Raw genomic sequence first — 22,701 nt, forward strand, 5'->3', positions numbered from 1 at the left:
TAATTAACTCAGAAAAAGGGAAATATTAAGAAGGAAGAAACAAAACTGACTTTGAGAATATAGAGTTGAAACTATAGAACTAAGTCTATAGGTAAAATTAATCAAAAAAAGCAAAAGAGAGAGAAGTTAAGGGAGTTTAATATGGTGTCTCAATAAAAGGTCAATGTACAAAAATTAAAGAAATAATAAATTTGGAAATAACCTACAAAAAGTCTCATTTACAACAGCAGAAAAGTATAAAACACTTAGGAATAGAGATAACAATAAGTGGGTACACTTGTACTAAGAAAACTAGAGTGGCCAGGTGCAGTGGCTAACGCCTGTAATCTCAATACTTTGGGAGGCCAAGACAGGAGGACTGCTTAAGATTAGGAGTTTAAGACCAGCTTGGGCAACAAAGCAAGACCCTGTCTCTACAAAAAATAAAAATAAACTTTAAAAAATTAAAAAAGGAAAACTAGAAAACTGTTTTCAAAGATATAAAAGACATGAGTAAATTAAGAGAGACAGAACTTTCTGGAATGGACAAATAAACTATGCAAAGACTTTAAGTCTTTCAAATTAAGGTATAAATTCAATATAATTCCAAACAAAATCTTACCAATTTTTTGACATGACAAGCCAACTTGAAAGTTTACATGAAGGCAAGGAGATTCTCGGCCAAGGTCGCGGCAGCAGTCTGCAAGCGTTTGATTCTCTGGCATTGGATTGCGAGCAGTGTCTGCTTGTTCCACAGAGGGCTCCCAGGACAGGTTTGTTTAACTTCATTTTCGAATGCTCCATTTTGCATGCTCAATTTTGAAACTAGCCCATATGTTTGGCAGAATTTGACTGAATTCAGGGGTGAGAGTTTGATCCAGTCCAAGTGTATTTGAATTTGAGCATGCAGTTTGACCAGTGTTTACAATGGAATTTCTGAAGACTTGTGTACTTGGAAGAAATGCGTGTACTGCGGTTTGCTTCTGGAGAAGCAAAGTTGTCCAGAGGCCTTCCATTAGAAGGATTAGTACTACCTCTCCAAGGAGCACTGTCATGCCTGCTTGGGTGATAGATAAGTATGGGAAGAATGAAGTGCTTCGATTGACTCAGAACATGATGATACCTATCATATGCTATCCAAATGAAGTCATTGTAAAGTTCACCCTGGCAGTGTAAATCCTATGGACGTCAATATGAGAAGTGGTTATGGAGCTACAGCTTTAAATATGAAGCGTAATCCTTTACACATGAAAATCAAAGGAGAAGAATTTCCTCTGACTCTGGTTCGGGATGTCTCTGGCGTGATGATGGAATGTGGGCTTGACGTGAAGTACTTCAAGCCTGGAGATGAGGTCTGGGCTGCAGTTCCTCTTGGAAACAAGGCACTCTTTCAGAGTTTGTTGTAGTCAGTGGAAACGAGGTCTCTCACAAACCCAAATCACTCACTCATCTATCAAGCTGCCTCTTCGCCATATGTGGCTCTCACAGCCTCATCTGCCATAAACAAAGTTGGTGGCCTGAATGACACGAATTGCACAGGAAGATGTGTTCATATCTTAGGCGCTTCAGGTGGAGTTGGTAGTTTTGCTATACAGGTAATAAAAGCATGGGATGCTCATGTGACAGCAGTTTGCGCTCAAGATGCCAGTGAGCTTATAAAGAAGCTTGGGGCAGATGATGTAATTGATTACAAATTTGGAAGTGTGGAAGAGCAGTTGAAATCCTTAAAACCGTTTGATTTCATCCTTGGTAATGTTGGCGGATCCACTGAAACATGGGCTCCAGATTTTCTCAAGAAATGGTCAGGAGCCACCTATGTGACTTTGGTGAGTCCTTTCCTCCTGAACATGGACCAATTGGGCATAGCAGATGGCATGTTGCAGGCAGGAGTCACTATAGGTTCGAAGGCATTAAAGCATTTCTGGAAAGGAGTCCATTATTGCTGGGCGTTTTTCATGGCCAGTGGTCCACGTTTAGGTGACATTGCAGAACTGGTAGATGCGGGAAACATTGGACCAGTTATTGAACAAATCTTTCCTTTTTCTAAAGTTCTAGAAGCCTTCCTTAAGGTGGAAAGAGGACACACATGAGGAAAGACTGTAATTAATGTTGTTTTAATAAAAATGCAGTTTAGTGATTAAAAAAAAAAAAGAAAGTTTATATGAAAGAGAAATTGGTTGGTAAAAGCTGCCTATTTTTGGAAATAAAAAAAAATAGAGAAGGGAACCTTGTCCTACCAGATAATAAAACACGCTATAAAGCTATAGTAGTTAAAACAGTGTGGTATCAGTGCAGAAGAAAGTATCAACAAATAGTATCAATGTAATAGTAAGTTCGGAATAGACGTATGTTTGAATCATAATCCTGTTTATAATACAGGAAACATTTCAAATAAGCAAAAACTGAACTATTAAATAAATCTATTAAATAAATGGTGTTGAAATCATTGGCAATTCATCCAGAAAGAAAACTATACTAATATCCTTGCCTCAAAATATGCTATAAATGTTAAAAACAGAAGAACTGTGAAGAAAATACAGGGAATACTGTATATTCATAATCTCGGGTGAGGAAGACCACAAAAAAGATATGCACTTGACCACATAAAAATTTAAAAATTTGATACTAAGAAAGAGATCATAAATGATTTTTTTTTTTTTTTTTGAGATAGGGTCTTGCTCTGTCACCCAGGCTGGAGTGGCACAATTATGGCTCACTGCAGCCTGGACCTCCCAGGCTCAAGCACTCCTTCCACCTCAGCCTCTTAAGTAACTGGAACTACAGGCATGCACCAACATGCCCAGCTTATTAGTGTACTTTTTGTAGAGACAGGGTCTCACTGTTTTGCCCAGGCTGGTCTCAAACTCTTGAGTTCAAGTGATCCTTCACACATAGCCTCCCAAAGTGCTAGGATTATAGGCATGAGCCACCATGCCCAGCCCATAAATAAAATTAATAGACAAATGACATGCTAGGAAGAAAAGAATTTGCAACATATTTTACAGACAAATATTAACATTCCTATTATACAAAAAGTTTCTATAAATCAAAAAGAAATATTTACCATCCTAGTTTAAAATATGGACAAAAGGGTGCTCATTTTGATAATATACATACTAAAATTGGAATGATACAGAGAAGACTGACATGGCCCTGCACAAAAATGACTACAAATGCATGAAGTGTTCCATATTTTTTCATTTATTTCTAAACGAGCATAAATTGCTTAAATCTTTAAAATTGAGCCAGAGGTAATTATATACCATATTATTATATATTATGTTATATTATATATATATGCATTTGAGATGGAATCATGCTCTGTTGCCCAGGCTACAGTGCAATGGTGCAATCTTGGCTCACTGCAACCTTCGCCTCCCTGATTCAAGCAATTCTCCTGCTTCAGCCTCCCGAATAGCTGGGATTACAGGCACTCGCCACCATACCCAGCAAATTTTTGTATTTTTAGTAGAGACAGTGTTTCACCATGTTGATCAGGTTGGTCTTGAACTCCTGACCTCAAGTGATCCACCCACCTCAGTCTTCCAAAGTGCTGGGAACACAGGTGTGAGCCACCGTGCCCAGCCTATATTTTTATATTATAAAAACATTAATAATAACAGCACACTGATGTTTAAAGGGAAAAATAAATATAACTTAAAATGTAAAGTCATTTCCATTACCTTTTTCTCCAGATTCCCTAAAACAGTGATTTCTCCCACATGACCCCAACTTCCTGTTTTGAGCAATGGAAACTTTCTTCAAACAAAAGCTTGTGCAGGATGTCTTTGTGAAATGCTGATGAGTGGCCGGGCTCCGTGGCTCACACCTGTAATCCCTGCACTTTGGGAGGCCAAGGCAGGTGAATCACCTGAGGTCAGGAGTTTGAGACCAGCCTGGCCAACATGGCGAAACCCCGTCTCTACCAAAAATGCAGAAAATAGCTGGATGTGGTGGCATGCACCTGTAATCCTAGCTACTGGGGAGGCTGAGGCAGGAGAATTGTTTGAACCCACGAGGTGGAGTTTGCAGTGAGCCAAGATCAGGACATTGCACTCCAGCCTGGGCAACAGAGAGACTCCATCTCAAAACAAGAAAAAAAGGAATGCTGATGAGCGAGGAGCTGATCTGGTTGAAACAGGAAACCTTCCTACCTTACTGCCTTGAAACTCCTACAACTCAGCTAAACATTTTTACTGTCACCAGAGAATTCCCTTTGTTCTTTAAACTACTGAAAGCTGGGCTTGCAACAGATTTCATTAAGTTTAATTTAGAGGAGAACACACAATAATCCACCATCTGTTAATGTCAAGATACTGGTATACAGTTGACCCTTGAACAACACTGGTTTGTGTTGCACAGTTCCACTTAGATGCAGATTTTGTTCCCCACTGCCATCCGAGACAGCTAGACCAACTCTTTTTCTTCCTCCTCAGCCTACTCAAGGTGAAGACAACAAAGATGAAGAAGACCTTTATGATGATTCACTTCCATTTAATGAATAGTAAATATGTTTTCTCTTCCTTATGATTTTCTTAATAACATTTTCTCTAGCTTACTTTATTGTAAGATAACAGTACATAATCCATATAACCTACAAAATATATGTTAACTGTGTGTGTTATTGGTAAGGCTTCTGGTCAACAGTAGGCTATCAGTAGTTAAGTTTTGGGGGAGTTTAAAGGTATGTTTGCCTTTTTCCCTTTTTTTTTTTTTTTTTTCGAGACAGAGTCTCGCTCTGTTGCTCAGGCTGTAGTGCAGTGGCTTGATCTTGGCTCACTGCAACTTCCGCCGCCTGGGTTCAAGCGATTCTCCCACCTCAGCCTCCCAAGTAGCTGGTTACAGGTGTGTGCCACCACGCCTGGCAAGTTTTTTATTTTTGTTTTTGTTTTTTTCGTTGAGATGAGGTTTCACCACGTTGGCCAAGCTGGTCTGGAACTCCTGGCCTCAAGTGATCCGCCCATCTTGGCCTCCCAAAGGGCTGGGATTACAGGTGTGAGCCACTGCACCCGGCTTAAAAGTTATATTTGAACTTTTGATCGTGTAGGGGGTTGATGCCTACACAATCCCCTAGATACTTGATTGTGTATCATGTATCACAGGTATCTACTGTATTTTATAGGTATCAAAGCAATAATGCAATTTATTAATTTATCAAATACTTTGTGTCTTCTATAAACCAGGCTCTTACAAATACAATGGCAAACAAAACTGGCAAGATCTTTGCTAATAAAGAAGTGAATAAACAAATTAGTAGCAACAAATATGGTAAGAAATAAAAGATAATTTAAAATCATAGGCTGGGTGCAGTGGGGCATGCCTATAATGCCAGCACTTTGGGAGGCCATGGTGGGAGGGTCACTTGAGCCCAGGAGTTCGAGACCAGCCTGGGCAATATAATGAGACCCCCATCTCAACTTTGTATTAAAAAAATTAAAAATAAAATAAAATAATAGTAAGTGCAATTAAAGAAATAAAGTCATATGATATTAGAGGTGTCCATGAAAAAAATGAAATAAAGTAAGAAGTTAAAATAGGAAAGTAAGAAAATGACATTTGATTTGAGTAACTATTATTAAAAAATAAACCATTAATTTATAAAAACATATATATGGGCAAGGAGCAAGAACACACAATAAAGAAGAAATACAAAAGAATAGTATGAAGAGATTCTTCACTTCACCAGTGGCAGGGAAATGCAAACAAAAATATTGTAAACCACTGCATGCTTACTTGAGAGGAAGCACAGAACAGTTCAGAAGGCTGCTCTTGTTTCTGACACTAATTGCATTCTGACCCAAAACAATAATGGCCACGGTTTGGTTCACCTGGGTAGCACCTGCTACTCATAGAAGGACTTCTATCAATCACCCCTGCTGTCACTGTTTCAGTTTGTGAGGCATGTTGTGACCAGGGCCAGCTCCTTGGGCAATCTGTTTCACACAATCACAGCAAATTGAGAGGCACTGGGCAATCAGAGACAAGGGCTGAGATTTAATTCTCACTGGTATTCAGGTGAGCTGGGACCGGCCCTGTTCAAATCTGCACTCTTTGTTCTTCAAATACAGAACAAGAGTGGTAGCAGAGTAGTTGGAAAAGCTCATTAGGATGTGTCACAAAACCTGAAGTATCGCCCTTTCTCTTGAAAACTGGAAAATGGTATCTGGTCACAAGGCCAGCAATTAATGTCAATCTGCAGAAACAGCCAAAAACAAAAACAACAATATAACAACAAACAAAAAACAACAAAAAACAGAGGCAGAGAAGCTGATAATCACACCTTCTCAAATTAATGTTGTCTACATGCTAATATTTTTCAATTAAATTTATCCTCTAATTCAAATTGACAAAAGGTAAATCACCATTAGCCATCCTACTGGTACACTCTGTTTAGTGTAGCACATTGTAATTCAAATACTATCTACAAATCAACGTTTAAAGAAAAAAGTGATCTTTTATTTATTTATTTTAATTTTAATTTTTTTCCTGAGACAGAGTTTCGCTCTGTCACCCAGGCTGGAGTGCAGCAGTGTGATCTCAGCTCACTGCAACCTCCGCCTCCCAGGTTCAAGCGATTCTTCTGTTTCAGCCTCCCAAGTAACAGGGATTAAAGTGCACGCCGCCACACCTGGCTAATATTTGTTTATGTTTTAAAGCTCTCTTGAGCGGTGAGGAAACATATACTACTGATTTTTTTTTTTTTTTCAGAATGAAGGAAACAGGCTAAATGCATGACAGCATTCTATTTCTAGACTTTCCCAGGTCCCTGCTCCCTTCTCCCAGAAATTCTTAAACATGCACAAAGGAGATACATACAGTGATGTTCACTAAAGCACTATTCATAATAGTGAAAATGAGGAGATAACTGCCCATCAGAATGGAAAAAAAGGTTTAATCATACAGATTATTATTTAGCAGTTTTTCAGAATCACAACTAACAATTAAAAAGGGCTTGCCATGTGCCCTGCCCTGATGTGAGAACCTTATGTATATTCAGTGATTTTATGTTATGAGAGTTAATGAACTCGAAAGTGTCAAATGCTTACAACTGTGCCTGGTCCATAGTAAGCACTTAGAAAATGTCAGCTGGCGGTTTTTACCTTGTTTTTAATGCACTATTTTTTTTTGTACAATATCATCATTGTAATACCACCTGTATATTATTATCCCCATTGAGAGAAAAGAAAAGTAGGACACAAAGAGGTTAAGCTACTTGCCCAAAGCATTTGCTTTCTTGGGGTTCAAAAGCAGACAAGAAGTCTCCAGCCCAGAAGCTTCCACCAGAAAGCCACAGGCCAGAAGGCAGCACCTCCTCCGAAAGTTCAAGAAGGGTCAAAAAGCTGCAGCCCAGAAAGCATCTGCTCCAAAGTCACGTGGCAAAAAAGCATAACAGGTGATTATAAAAGTAAATGAAGGTTCTTTTTGGCATGCTGGCAAAAAAGAAACAAACAACAACAAAGCCATGATAGAAATCCTTGGTTCTGAGATTATCAGTATCCTCTTCATGTATACTATCTTTTTATGTTCTTCCTTTCTTCAGCTTTCCCATGACCAATGATAAAGCACAGATTTTGGATACTAGTCAAATAAACTGGACAGAAAGTAATAAAGTTCTTTCTACCATCGTCTCCCAGAAGAGTGAAGAAGTGAGGAAAACACAGCGAAACCTCATTATACAGCATCTTTCTACAGATGTAGTGGGACCAATCCCCTCCCCACACGCATAGCACCCCCTGTTATAGCACAGGGCAGAGATCCCCCGGCATTCTATCAGAGTTCAGATGGATGTATTTTTCTGAAGGATGTCTAGGCAGTGTGACTTGGCATTCTGCCCAGGGAGTGAGGGATGTGTGTATGTGTGTGAGTGTGTGTGTGTGTGTGTGTGTGTGTGTGTGTGCGCACATGCATTTGAAGAAGTTTCCCCAGATGATTCTGACCTCCCTGCAATATACTATAGGATCAAGAAGTCATAGCTTTCAAAAAGTGTAAAATCACAATTACAGAAGCATCACACCCCAGGAAAGGAATGTCATTTCTGATTTGCAAAGCTCACAGGAAGGGAGAGAAGACTTTCATCTGTCATTCCTTCAGATTCTGAGGCAAGGAACCTTGCTGCAGAGAGAAAGCCACTTTGTTCATCTTGAATTTCCATCACCATCACAGAGAAGCTGTAGGCCAAACTTGTTCTTTCGTTCCCCTATCATCAGATAAAATAATCTAAATTAAACGCAAAGATGTTAAATGTAAATGTACATACTCCCAAGCCAACAGTGTAATATGATTTGTGAAAAGAGCTATTCTATATTGATCATAAGCCTCTAGGTGAGGCCTGTGAGGAGGGCATGGGCTTGGGGCTGGGGTACAAGCAATGGTTTTCATATCACAGAGAACTGGGATGCCATTAATAGTGTAAAATAATCATTCCAAGTGAATGTATGGTAGGCCTGCATTAGGAGTTAGAGACCAGCCTGGGCAACATAGTGAAACCCCATCTCTATTAACAAAATATAGAAAAGTTAGCTGGGCATGGTGGCACGTGCCTGTAATCCCAGCTACTCTGGAAGCTGAGGCAGGAGAATTGTGTAAACCCAGGAGGCGGAGGTTGCAGTGAGCTGAGATTGCGCCACTGCAGTCCAGCCTGGGTGACAGAGCAAGACTCTGTCTCAAAAAAAATTAACAAACAAAAATAAAGATGCTGAACAAAATTAAAGATAAGTTACAAAAAATTAATGAATTCCTTTGGTCAGGTAAAGTTCTCTCATTCATGAATTATTAATAATGATATCTAAAAATGTTTTTATCTCCAGTGCCCAAAGCACTGAGCAGTTGAATTTCGGTTTCTCCTCAGACTGCCTTGTTTTAATAGACAGAAGATACTATAGAGCGTCCACTTCCCACACAGAGAAATAAAGGCACTTGTACATATCATCTTTTTTGTCACCATTTGAACCACTAAAATGCTGTTTGAAAATTTAGTGATGATCAGAATCTTTTCAAGGGAAACCTTACAAAATATGGATGCCCAGGCATCACGCATCTCCCAGCTATGTGTTCAGACATGGTGGGAATGAAAACCCACAGCCTATGAAGATGGGTTAGGCTTATTCTTCGCTCTTCGTGGATGTATCATGTCTAGATTTGCTCAAGTTTTCAGCATTCTTAGGGGTACTAACCTAAAAATCTCTTGGAAGTTTGCAGAGGTTATAAGGTTGAACTCAGTGTAGCTGTCCTCCAAGTTGCATACCCCAGAGGGAAATTTATGAAGATATTAAGTCTATATAACAGCATCAGAGAAAAAAGGAAGTTGGTCATTTGGTGAACACTCCATTAACGACCATTATTAACTTCTTACTATATGTTCTAGATTGTAATAGGAACTGGGAAAAATGGAAGAAAACTGTCAGACCATTACTTAAACAAGTACAATTAGAAAATAAGATATTAAAAAATCATCTCAAGCTTCTTCTTGATTTCTATATTGCTAAGGGTAGAAACCCACCAGAAGGATTACTTTGTTAAGAAAACATCATGGAGGCTTGTGCCTGTAATCCCAGCACTTTGGGAGAGCAAGGCGGGTGGATCACTTGAGGTCAGGAGTTTGAGACCAGCCTGACCAACATGATGAAACCCTGTCTCTACTTAAACATACAAAAGTTAGCTGGGTGTGGTGGTGAGCGCCTGTAGTCACAGCTACTCAGGAGGCTGAAGCAGGAGAATCACTTGAACCTGGGAGGCAGAGGTTGCAGTGAGCCAAGATAACACCACTGCACTCGAGCCTGGATGACAGAGTGGGACTTTGTCTCAAAAAAGAAAAAAAAAAAAGAAAAAGAAAATATCATGGAATTTTTGATAAACCCATGAGTTACTCTTAATGGGAAAGACTGCGACAGGAGGTCTAACCTACACTGCACATTCAAATATTGGGAAGCTTTGGTTTTCTCAGGATCACCTACAGGCTGAGAGGCTTAGGAATCTTGGGATTTAAAGAAGAGTTGAGAAAAAGGTTCCAGGATGCTGGTATGTATGTCCCTAAAGCAAAATAACCAAAGAGAATTTCAGGGGCAAGAATAGCTGAAGAAATTCAAAAACTGTGGTAGCTAAAATCCGTGTGCTGTGACATCCTGCTCTACAGCAGGCCTGTGTGAATGGTGCTTAGTACCCGATGGAGTGGGAACTGTGTCAGCAATGTTGAGAAGACAGCAGCTGGATCAGGAACAGGAGAGGAAGGGCTAAGGATTGAGCTTATTTGATGTTAATATTAATATTCACTAGGACCATGAATCCTTTTAAATATTTCTGCTTATGTTTTAGCGTGAATGACCTGAATTTTTAAAAAGGTTACCATTAAACCGACACCTAACTATGTATGTTTCTAATATGAATTTTTATAATATTAGATTCTAGAATAAAGCATAATATATCCAGGAGGAGAGGTAATTGAGGCCATGGACTCTAAACTGAAGCAGACCTGGGTTGAAATTCTGGCTCCTGGCCTTCATTTTCTCATCCATTCACTATTGTGAGGATGGAATGAGAGGTTCTAAGTTTCAGAACTGAGCACGGCTGGTGCATGGTAAGCATTCAATAATGGGAATCATTATTGTGACCTTTAATGGGTTCAGGAGAAATTTCCTTTGATCTAATTCTGAGACATTGGAAGAATTCCTTTGTCAAGATGTTTATACCATCAGAAAGATAATTATTTTTTCTTAAAAATATTGTTTTATATTAAAAACATATAACTATTGTCAGGGCTTTTCTGATTGCAAGTAACAGAAACCTCAACTTAAACAAGCTTAAGGGAAAAGGGAATTTATTGATTTTAACAAGGAAAACACCAGGGGCCTTCAATCTCATGGGATAAATGAGTTCAAAAATGTCAAGAATCCCTCCCTCTCTCTGTCTCTCTCTGTTTCTCTCTCTCCCACTCTTTCCCAATTCTCCCATTTTCCGTTGAAATTTGGCATCAGACTGACCCTACCCATGTCGTGGTCACTGTCACTGTCAGGCTTAGATTGCCCAAACTTGATATTTAGGAGAAAGAGACCTTCTCCCATTTGTTCTCGCAAAAGTTTCATAATTGAGTTTCATTGACATTGAATGAGTCATGAACCCATCACTGAACCAACCCATGGGCTAGAATAGTGGGATACCCTGACTGAATATGCCTGGGACACATGCCCGCCCTTGTAGCTAAGGGGAGGTAACTTACTCATAACACATGGATGGAGAGTGGGAAGGGAGTGGGAATGAAGGTAAAATTTTTTTACCCTAAAAAAATTTGAGTATTGTCACAAGAAAAATGAGAAATGGATGCTGTGCAGACAAAAACACAGACATTGACAAAAACCTTGAATGGCACTGGTCTTAGAGGAGAAGGACAACATTATGTACCACAAGCACATAATGAGTAGGACTTGACAATGGACCAAATATGTGTTGTGGAAGGCACTTAATAATGGCATTTTTAGGCCGGGCGTGGTGGCTCACACCTGTAATCCCAGCACTTTGGGAGGCCAAGGCAGGCAGATCATGAGGTCAGGAGATCGAGACCATCCTGGCTAACACGGTGAAACCCCATCTCTACTAAAAATACAAAAAATTAGCCAGGCGTGGTGGTGGGTGCCTGTAGTCCCAGCTATTCGGGAGGCTGAGGCAGGAGAATGGTGTAAACCCAGGAGGCGGAGCTTGCAGTGAGCCGAGATCACACCACTGCACTCCAGCCTGGGCAACAGAGTGAGATTCTGTTACCAAAAAAAAAAAAAAAAAAAGGCATTTTTAGCCATCCATGTTATTGTAATTAATCTTTTAAAGAGAAGATGCATCAATATACCCTCAGTACATAGCCTATTATATCCACTGTATAATAAATATTTTTTCTAGGTTTCTTAGTATGTCCTGTTTTTTGTTTTGTTTTGCTTTTTGTCTTAGTCCATTTTATGGTGCTGTAACAGAATACCACAGACTGATTAATTTATTAACAATGGAAGTTTATTTGGCTCATAGTTCTGGAGGCTTGGAAGTCCAAGAATGAGAGGCTGCATCTGGTGAGGGCCTTCTTGCTGCATCATAACACAGTAACAGGTATCACATGGTGAGAGAGCACATGAGAGCAAGCAAGAGAGGGCCAAACTTTTATAACAACCCACTTTTTATAGCCCAAGTTTATAACAAACCCACTCTTAAAATAACAAACCCATTCCTGAGATAATGGCATTAATTTATTCACGAGGGCAGCATCCTCATGACCTAATAATCTCTTAAAGGTTCCATCTTTCAAGACTGGTGTATTGGGGGTTAAGTTTCTAGCATATGAACTTTGGGGGACACATTCAAAACTAGCAGCATCTTACCTTTTTATTTATTTTTACTTACGCTATTCCAGTAGGAAAATTTTTTTGTGTTTCTCCACATGAAGGATAAATATTTTTAGAGGCAGCTAAAAGAATTTTCTCCCCTTGAAGCACAGATTTCTTTCCTTTTTAACCTCTTCTTGCCTTCACTTTTCATATCTCCATGTATTCTCTCAAGACTCATATATTCAACGTGTGGTAAGAAGGATACCACTAAGAAAAGATAAACTGCATCTCGTTATTATGGCTGACGGATCTACGTAATTACAGACTGTTAAGCACATTACAGTTGAGGAAAGCCACAGAATGCTGGTAGGGTTCAAGACAGGAGAGTATTGGTGTGTTTGGAATGTGTATTATTTTATTCTGTGATGGCATAGCTCTCTGTGCATTTGTTAATTTCTTTTTTTAAGCTCAGTGGCAAGAAGAGCTTCTTGTTATATGGTCATAATGTTGAAAATTGTAATATATGCTGCAAGAATGCAATTCCAGTACTGTGGAAAGAATTCCTCTTTTGGAGTTTTCAGGAATCACAGTTCAAGGAGAACAGAGAAAGGTGAATAAGGAAGCAAACTGAGCCGATATGATATTTCCTTCAGCTCAGGACTGGCCAACATCTTTACTTGGTACAAAGAACAGTGCCAGATGACAATCCTACAGAGGAATTTGAAAGAAAATCTCCAGCGAAGGGTGATATTTGAAATGCAGTCAGTGAGCCAACTTCTGATAGTCCAGGCGGCCAGGTCAACTACAATGCCTACCGGTCGGGCTTCACTAATAATACCTAAGCCATCAAAATCACCTGGAGGAGCATTTTAAAGGTGGACTCCTGGTTCTACTCCAGATGCATCGAATCCAAGTGGGGATGAGGAAATGAGTCTGTGCCAAGCACTGTTCTAGGCACTTTTATTATTCTGGACACTATTATTATCATAGTCCCTATTATTTTATTAATTCAACCATTGCATTTGTCAGGTATTGGCCCCTTTTTACAGGTGAAGAAGCTGAGGCTCAGAGAGGTTGAGTAACTGGCATCAAGTCATAGAGCTGTGACTCCAACCAAAGTCTGCTTCTAGCGCCTTTGTAACCCTTGCACTCTGCCAGAAACTGGAAATGAGGCAATGGAGACACACTCAAACTTGTAGTTGTGTTATTTTTAAAATAATAAATATTATTATTTAGTGCCCAGAAACATGTATTCTTTTCATGATGCCATTTATTGCACATGTAACCTTTTTAGAAATAAACTTTATTTTTAGAGCAGTTTTAGATTTTCAGAAAAATGCAAAAAAATTGTACAGATAGCTAGCTCCCATACATACTGCACCCAGTTTCCCCATTGTTAACATCTAACATTAGTATATTTGTTACCATTAATGAATCAATATTATTTAGAGTCAGCAGAACTGTATGCAAGACTCAGGGTTACCTCTTATGGCTTGAGTGGTCTTGGAAAAGAAACATAAGCTGTTGAATCTTAATTAACTCATCTCTAAAATAGAAGTAATAATAATAAAGATTTTGGCCAGGTGTGGTGGCTCACACCTGTAATCCCAGCACTTTGGGAGGCCGAGGCGGGCGGATCATTTGGGGTCAGGAGTTTGAGACCTGCCTGTCCAACATGGTAAACCCTGTCTCTACCAGAAATACAAAAAATTAGCTGGATGTGGTGGCATGCACCTGTAATCCCAGCTACCGGGGAGGAGAATCGCTTGAACCAAGAAGGCCGAAGTTGCAATGAGCCGAGACTGTGCCACTGCACTCCAGCCTGGGTGACAAAGTGAGACTCCACCTCAAATAATAATAATAATAATTTCACAGGGATATGTTGGTATATTTGAGGAGAGCCCCATACCCACACTCTTCCCTTTCCTACCTCCTGTAGAGGCTGAAGTAGCTCCATTTGGATTCCTAAATCTGATAAAGAAAATGTGGCTATCTGCAGGGAAGTGGTTTTATAATACCGAATTCCAACAAGAAACATATTGGCACGATGAGGCACACTGGCCAGACAATAACAGGGAGCACAGAGGAACAATGAACATGTGCTTCAGCCAGAAACTTTCTAGAAGCAGCAGCAAGGAAAGAGTGGGGCTCCACATGGCCAGTGTCCTCTTCAAAGCGCATCAATCTGTTAGAGTCCCTCCCTTTTCCTAAGGAGAGGAGCTGGATGGGGGACAGAGGCTGGGAGCTCAATGCTAATGGTGATTGGATACCCCTAGTAGTTAGATTTACATTTGGGAATTGACCTACATGTGTGCACTCAAATAAATGTGTCTGGTACAAGTATTCACCAGAAAGGTACTTGCTCCAAATAACTCCTTCTGCAACAGGTACTCGTTTTTATTTTTCATCAAAGACTGCTATATTTGTTTCAGAAATAGTCCAGTTGCTAACAGTGAGTAGGCATTTGTGTAAGGTTGTAAAAACGAAATGTTTTGAAATGAATCTCTATTATGACTACAGAAAAGACAATCAGATTAATTATGTTCATGGATGGCGTTTTACTGATATTGATTTCCAAAACTGGCTCATCAACAGAGTCACCTTTTGGAAAACAGAGTCCTGGACGAGTGCGGTGGCACACGCCTGTAATCCTAGCACTTTGGGAGGCCGAGGCAGGTGTTCGAAACCAGCCTGGCCAGCATGGTGAAACCCTGTCTCTACTAAAATTAAAAAAAAAAAATTAGCCAGGCATGGTGGTGGGCACCTGTAATCTCAGCTACTTAGGAGGCTGAGGCAGGAGAATTGCTTGAACCTGGGAGGCAGAGGGAGGTTGGAGGTTGCCGTGAGCTGAGATTGCGCCACAGCACTCCAGCTTGGGCAACAAGAGCGAAACTCTGTCTCAAAAAAAAAAAAAAGAAAAGAAAAAAAAGGAAGAAATAAAATACAGAGTCCTATGTTCCACTGGGTCAGAACATCCATAAGTGAGGCTGAGGTCGTTAGAGAAATTTTTGAAAAGTGCCTTAGGAACGCTGATAATCAGAGTTTGAGACTTATTGGTGCAGACTGTGTAGAGGGACATTTAACACTGAAATTTGATTTTGGGTGAAAAAAGTAATTTTTTTCCCTAAAAACCATAGTCTTGAGTTATTAAAATGTACAAAAAGATTTTATTTATTTTATAAGCTTTTCTGACTTTGAAAGTCTTTTCAAATGTGTAAAATATTTTAATCTCAGCAAAACTATTATATTCTATACTTTGGCTATTAAGTATCAGCAGACAAGCTGCTGGAAAAGTTAAATCTTTAAGAAGTTTGCAATTTGTGCTGCAAATGCTAAACCTATGTTTTTATCTTCTCTATATATACCGATGTTTTTATCTTCCTTCCTGAGAAGGTATACTGTTTGAACAGACAAAAATACAGATATTGCCTAGCCAACACTAAAAATAGGAACATGTCTGAAATTCACATACTCATATGCCTCCCTACACTTCCTGTACCCACCTACTGCTTTCTCTAGTTTCTATCCCTGGCTGCGGAACCAGCCCATCCCTTTCCTAAAGAGGCTTCTCTGTTGCTACATATCAATGCAGAAACCATTGACGCTGCTTCTGTGTCAGCAATAATGCTCTGTCTTTCCTACCTCATTCAAGGATCCCAGGATTCTTTTTGAACAAGAAAGAAAGGTTTGTTAGCCCTCTCCACACTTCAATGGGGAAAGGAGTCAGTATTATTTTGAATGAGGCCCAGCATGAACTCAGCAGATTCATAGAGCTGGTCAGAGTGGCAGGTGAATCAAAAGTTGAGTTACAGGCCAGGTGTGGTGGCTCATGCCTGTAATCTCAGCCCTTTGGGAGGCTGAGGTGGGAGGATTGCTTGAGTCCAGGAGTTAGAGACCAGCCTGGGCAACACAGTGAAAACTTGTCTCTAAAACAACAACAACAAAAATAAAAAAATTAGCTGAGCATGGTGGCACTTACCTGTAGTCTTAGCTACTCAGGAGGCTGAGGTGGGAGGATTGCTTGAGCCCAGGAGGTTGAGGCTGCAGTGAGCCATGCTCACACCACTGCAGAGTGAGATACTGTCTCAAAAAATAAATAAATAAAAGTTGAGTTACAAATTTGTTTCTATTGCTTTTTTTTTTTTTTTTTTTTAGATGGAGTTTCCCTCTTGTTGCCCAGGCTGGAGTGCAATGGCACGATCTCTTCTCACCTCAACCTCCGCCTCCCGGGTTCAAGCAATTCTCCTGCCTCAGCCTCCCGAGTAGCTAGGATTACAGGCGTGTACCACCATGCCTGGCTAATTGTATATTTTCAGTAGAGATGGGGTTTCTCCATGTTGGTCAGGCTGGTCTCCAACTCCCGACCTCAGGTGATGTGCCTGCCTCGGCCTCCCAAAGTGCTGGGATTACAGGCATGAGCCACTGCACCTGGCCTCTACTGCTTTTTTTATTTAATTTTTTATTTAATTCAAGAAGAAAAATCAGCCTATGTCTGCCAGTTTCTATTCTATTTAGCAGATTTCTCTTTGCTTTGTTCTAAATATACATAATTACTTTTTCATTTTCATACTCATTCTGAGAAATCTGAATTAATAATTATTTACTGAGTGCTATATCAGCTAGCTATTGCTGCATAACAAATTTAGCTGGTTAAAACAGCAAGTACTTATTTCACTCATAATTCTGCAGGCTGGTTGTGTAGTTTTTCTCTAGGTTTGCTTTCCTGTTCTTTGCTGGGCTTGGTTATATTGTCTGTGGTCAGCTGGAGATTTGACTGGAAGCTGGATGATCTAGGATGGCCTTGCTCACATGTCCGGCCATTGGCAGGTTGTTGGTTAGGAGCTGGCTGGCAAGGACACTTCATACTTTCTCCTCTCATCTTTCAGCATGCCAGTTTGGGCTCCTCCACATGGAGATCTCAGGGTTCTAACCACAGCAAAAGAGAACATGGCATAATGTGCAAGTCTCTGCTTGCTTCTTATTTGCTAGTCTCATTTTCTAAATCAAGTCACACAGCCAAGCCCAGATGCAAGGTATGGTGAAATAGAATCTACCTCTTGGTGGGAGGAGCTTCAAATTCACATTGTAAAGAGGTATGCTTACAGAGATGGGAAAAAATTGTGGTCATTTTTGCAGTCTACCACCAGTACATAGTTTGTATGAAGCTTAACATTTTAGAAATATAGACAAAACATCTGCCATTGTTTAATGGCTGGATTGTAGGCGTGTATATATATATATATATATATATATATATATATATATGCACTTTTTTTTTTTTTTTTGAGACTGAGTCTCACTCTGTCACCAAGGCTGGAGGGCAGTGGCGTGATTTTAGCTCACTGCAACCTCCACTTCCCAGGTTCCAGCAATTCTCCTGCCTCAGCCTTCTGAGTAACTGGGATTATAGGCACTCACCACCGTGCCCAGTTAATTTTTGTATTTTTAGTAGAGACGGGTCTTCACCGTATTGGCCAGGCTGGTCTCAAACTCCTGACCTCAAGTGATTCACCCGCCTCAGCCTCCCAAAGAGCTGGGATTGCAGGCATGCACCACCACGCCTGGCCTGGATTGTATGTTTTATTTTAGCCTTACCTGCTGATTGAGTTGCAAATCAGGCAAGTCGAAAAAAAAAATCCCATTGGACAATACAAATCCTACTTTTCTTTCAGATTTTAGTTTTCAGATTACCTGTAGAACTTGATGCCACACAGAGCAGTTACAGCTGGACCAAAGTGTGATGATTATAGATGGGGTTGGGGTGAGGAAAGGCTGTCCGTGGGCTGTCAGAGTAGGCTTCTCAAGTTTTAAGCTTCCATGATGCCACCATGGACTAAAAGGTTGCAGAAACAGAAGGAAAACAGCAAAAATGCTTTATTTTTCTATGAGAGCAAATAGATCTGGCCTCACTGGGCAAAAAAACATGTATGCATAATTTAGTGAATGGGCATCTTTGGTGACTGATGGAAAAGGGATTTAGCTGAGACCCAATCCCTGGGTAAGAGACAGAGAGTAGTGAGTCAAAACCTCTAGAGAACGGTCACAAAGAGAGCTCATTCTCCGTGTAATAATGTCTGAGAATCCTTCAGTGTGAGGAAGGTAGTAATTCTTTTTTATTTTTCTGAGACAGGGTCTATGTTGCCCAGGCTAATCTCAAACTCTGGGCCTCAAGGGATCCTCCTGCCTCAGCCTCCTGAATCACTGGGACTACAGAAAGGTAGTAAGTCTACCACTGTGCCCAGAAAAGTAGTAAGTCTAATAAACCTAGACATTAATGCAGCATGACCCTGTTTTTTACTTTCCTCGTTTATAATGGGGGAGAATCTGGTTGTGCTAGGGACGTTTTCTCCCTACCTCATCCCTTTCTCCTCACCCATGAACAGGTTCTGTGGATCATGATTCTTAGATAATATCCCTCACTTTCCCAAATGGCCTGCTCATGGTTATCTCTTCCCATAAGGCAATGAAGTGAAAATAGACATTAGCTGTCAGCTGTCAATCATTTTGTATGAAGACCCCCAAGATGGGCACTGAAGAAATACTCTCCTTTCTGAAATACAGTAATATTCAGCTTTGCTTGGTATCTTCTGAGCCAAAACATGGCTTAAGTGATGAATAAGTAACAGGGTGTTGTCTGAATTTTCCATATGCCTCACATTTTGGAAAAGCCTAGGAGAGAGGAAATAACTGTTAAAACATAAACATTGAGGGGGAATTTACAGTAATGTGGTTCAGTGCCCTAAGCTTATAAAGGGGCCTTGGCCACTATTGATTCTAAGTGGAAAAGCAAGACCAAAAAGTTAGGCCCAGGACAGGCATGGTGGCTCACTCCTGTAATCCCAGCACTTTGGGAGGCCAAGGTGGGTGGATCACCTGAGGTCGGGAGTTCAAGACCAGCCTGGCCAACATGGCGAAACCCCATCTCTACTAAAAATACAAAAATTAGCTGGGCGTGGTGGCACATGCTTGTAATCCCAGCTTCTCGGGAGGCTGAGGCAGGAGAATCACATGAACCCGAGATGTGGAGGTTTCAGTGACTAGAGATCACGCCACTGCACTCCAGCCTGGGCAACAGAGCAAGACTCTGTCTCAAAAAAAAAAAAAAAAAAAAAGTTAGGTCTTGGGCCCCTCGGCCCCTCCTCCACCAGAGCTCTCTTATCTCCTATCTGTTTTACACATTGGGATTTTGCAAAATGTTTCTTGTGATGAAAGTTTCCTAATGCTAAGACATCGTTTTGTAGATGAGGAACTGGAGGCCCAGCAAAATGTGGTGACTTGCTCAAGGTCACAGCAGTTGTCATTTGCTGAGCTGAGGGCGGAACTCAAATCTCAATCTCTAGTCCAATGTACTTTGTTCTATAGCATGCCATGTTCCACTTCTTCATATCTAAGCTGGGCAACTTCCTTTTAGTAGATTCTCACTCACAAGATATTAAGGATATTGCCAAAATGTATAGCACAAATCAGAAGATGAAAACTGTCATTTCTTTTTTGAATGATTGCTACAATATGATCTGGGTTCTGGCTTAGAGTTCTTACTTTGCCTTTCACAAGCTGGGTGACATAATATTTCTCTGTTGCTCTTTCCTCCCTATAAAATAGAGACACTGAAGTTCAAGGGAGTTACTGCTCAGTTTTTTTGTAAGCAAGAAGATAATAAATATAGAACATTGCAGTGATTGATTTATTGCTTTAATTGTACACAAAAACCCCACTTAATATTCATGAATTGTAAAGGCCTTCACTGAAATGAGCACTTCTGGAAAAACTGAATATAATCATCAAAACAGTCACCATTTATCTGGTACATAGCTTGAGTTAATTAGACAATGATCAAAGGATTCATGTTCTGTCTGCAAACCACGCACTCAGAGGTGCAATGAGAATTAAGGAATGAGCCTTAAGAAGTCATTCAACCATTCCGAATCTTACAAAGCCTGCAGTACTAAAGGAGTACTAGAGAAGAATCCACTGGTTGTCTTTTAAGTGGTAAAGCAACACAAGCACCAAGAACTTCAGTTGGTCCTGAAATTCTCTGCTTCCATTTAAGAGCTGCTTCTAAATGTGGCAGCTCTCCCACTGCCTAATTAAAATGCCTTCCCAGAACAGCTTCAAATCTGACAACGGTGAATAGTTGCCAAATGGGCTTCTTTCTTTGCTGGATCTGTAGGTAATTTGCCTCCAGCTAACAAGAATTGGCACTAAACACCAAAAGTGGGATAATGAAGGCCTTTGGACACTGGGTAAGGACTGTTCTATGATGCTCAAGTGTGGAATGAGCACTGTAGTGCGAGCCCAGATTATTCTGTCCATAAACTCGGCAACTGCATGTTGGGCAATTCTGTATTACAAGGTAGCCCGAATGTTACTCAGATGAACGGTACTCTAGTGTATGCAATGGTTTCTAGTTTATTTTGTGATGATGTACAACATCCGGATTATGTTTCTATTTGTAGATCAAGAAGAAAAAATAACCATGGGGCAAAGGACTAGTGTTGGGAGATTTGTGTTCAGGTTCTGGCCCAGTTATTGATTCTCTTTTCTGGATTAAACTTTGGGCTCCTGTTTCCTTGTCTGTGAAATAAATGGTGGGAGACAAAGATAAATTAAGGATTTCTAAAGTACGTTTCCAGTTCCAACAGCTTCTTATTTTATAGCTAAAGGTAGTAAGAACCAACAACTTTCACTCTTTGGATTAAAGTGCTGTACGTATCAAATCCCAGTGGGTTTTAAAATTATACTGAATCTAGGCCAGGCACAGTGGCTCATGTTTGTAATCCCAGCACTTAGGGAGGCCGAAGTGAGAGGATTGGTTGAGGCCAGGAGTTCGAGACAAGCCTAGCGAACAAAGTGAGATCCCATCTCTACAAAAAATTAAAAAATTAGCCAGCCTGGTGGGCTCCCTTAGCCTCAGCTACTTGGGAGGCTTAGGTGGGAGATCGCTTGAACCTGAGAGGCGGAGGCTGCATTGAGCCAAGATCACATCACTGCACTCCAGCCTGGGTGACAGAGCGAGACTCCACCTCACACACACACACACACACACACACACACACACACACACACTCAGCAAACTTTGAGTAAAGCAGATTCCCCCTCCATTCCCTCTATTATGTCAGTGGGCCTCATCCAATCAGTGGAAAGGCCTTAGTAGAAAAAGACTGCGGTCTCTCGAGGAAGAAGGGAATCTGCTGCTAGACTGCATTCGGACTCACAACTGCAATAACTCTTCCCTAGGTCTCCAGCCTGTCAGCCTACCCTGCAGATTTTGGATTTTCCAGCCTCCACAATTGTGTGAGCCAATTTCTTAAAATAGATCTCTCTCCATCTCTTTCTCTCTTTCTCTCTCTCTGTGTGTGTATATATATATATAAATATAAAAAATATGAGGAACCTGTCTAATAAAAATATATTATATATATAGCTAAGGAGTTTGTTCATTAAATACATGTATTATATACTAGAGAGAGATTTATTTTAATGAATTGGCTCACACAATCATGGAGAAACCAACGTGATGTGTGTGTGTATATTTATATATAGGTTTTAGGTTGTGTACTATATATATCATATATAGTATGTGTATATATATAAAGTGTATATATTATATATACTATGTTGTGTATACTTACTCTATGTAATATATACCATATATATGTGCCATGTAAACATGGATTCTCTTTTTCTCCCAACACAACCTTAGGAGGTAGATGTGAGGAAACTGTGGTTCACAGAGGTTAAGGAGCTTGTCCAAGTGTACACAGCTAGCAAGAGGTAGATGCAGAATCATAAGAACCACGCTGTCTCAATAACACATGTGAAGACTCTTAGTTTATGCCCAGAACAGGGAAGTTGCTCAATATTAATTCTCTTCCATTTTCCTCTTTCACTGTCTTTTGTCTGATTACTCAGCTGTTTCTGCTAATGTCAGAGCCAGTGAAAGCCACAAAGTGTCGTACCATTCAATTTATAGCTCTTGTGCCATCAGGAATCTGCTCCAAGGTGATTCATGCTGTGACATTCTAGTCAGAAACTGAATCTGAAAGCAGCAACTACCTGTTCCACCACAGGATCTTGGGTTGCCTCAGTTTTCACGCCTACTAGTGGTCAGTTATGGGAGTGTGGTGACCCACTGAACACAGCCACAGTCTACACTGCTGAATTCATCCCCAGAGCCAACCACAAGCCTGTGTGTTGGAATGCACACCTCATTGCCTCCACTTTCATGGTGTAATTTAGAAGTGAGAAGGAAGAGTGGGTAGTGGTCTGAACCTTCCTTTCTGGCTTGGTGCTGCTCAGAGAGGAAGCTGTCTTTCTCATTTGGTTGTCTTGGTTTGGAAGCCGTAAGAAGTGGCATAAGAACCAGCCTCTCTGTGTTCCTTCTCTCTTCTCATTTGAAACCACGAAAAGAGATCTGTCCCAT

At 40.4% G+C, this 22,701-nt stretch overlaps 2 pseudogenes; both read left to right on the top strand.

Annotated features, from left to right (window-relative positions):
- The first annotated feature begins 906 nt into the window (after positions 1 to 906).
- Positions 907 to 7,706, top strand: LOC100439638 (reticulon-4-interacting protein 1, mitochondrial-like; annotated as a pseudogene).
- Positions 3,076 to 3,176, top strand: LOC112135929 (U6 spliceosomal RNA; annotated as a pseudogene).
- Positions 7,707 to 22,701: the final 14,995 nt, after the last annotated feature.

Source organism: Pongo abelii, chromosome 10 (assembly GCF_028885655.2).
Source record: "Pongo abelii isolate AG06213 chromosome 10, NHGRI_mPonAbe1-v2.0_pri, whole genome shotgun sequence".
In the NCBI taxonomy this organism is placed as follows: Eukaryota; Metazoa; Chordata; class Mammalia; order Primates; family Hominidae; genus Pongo; species Pongo abelii.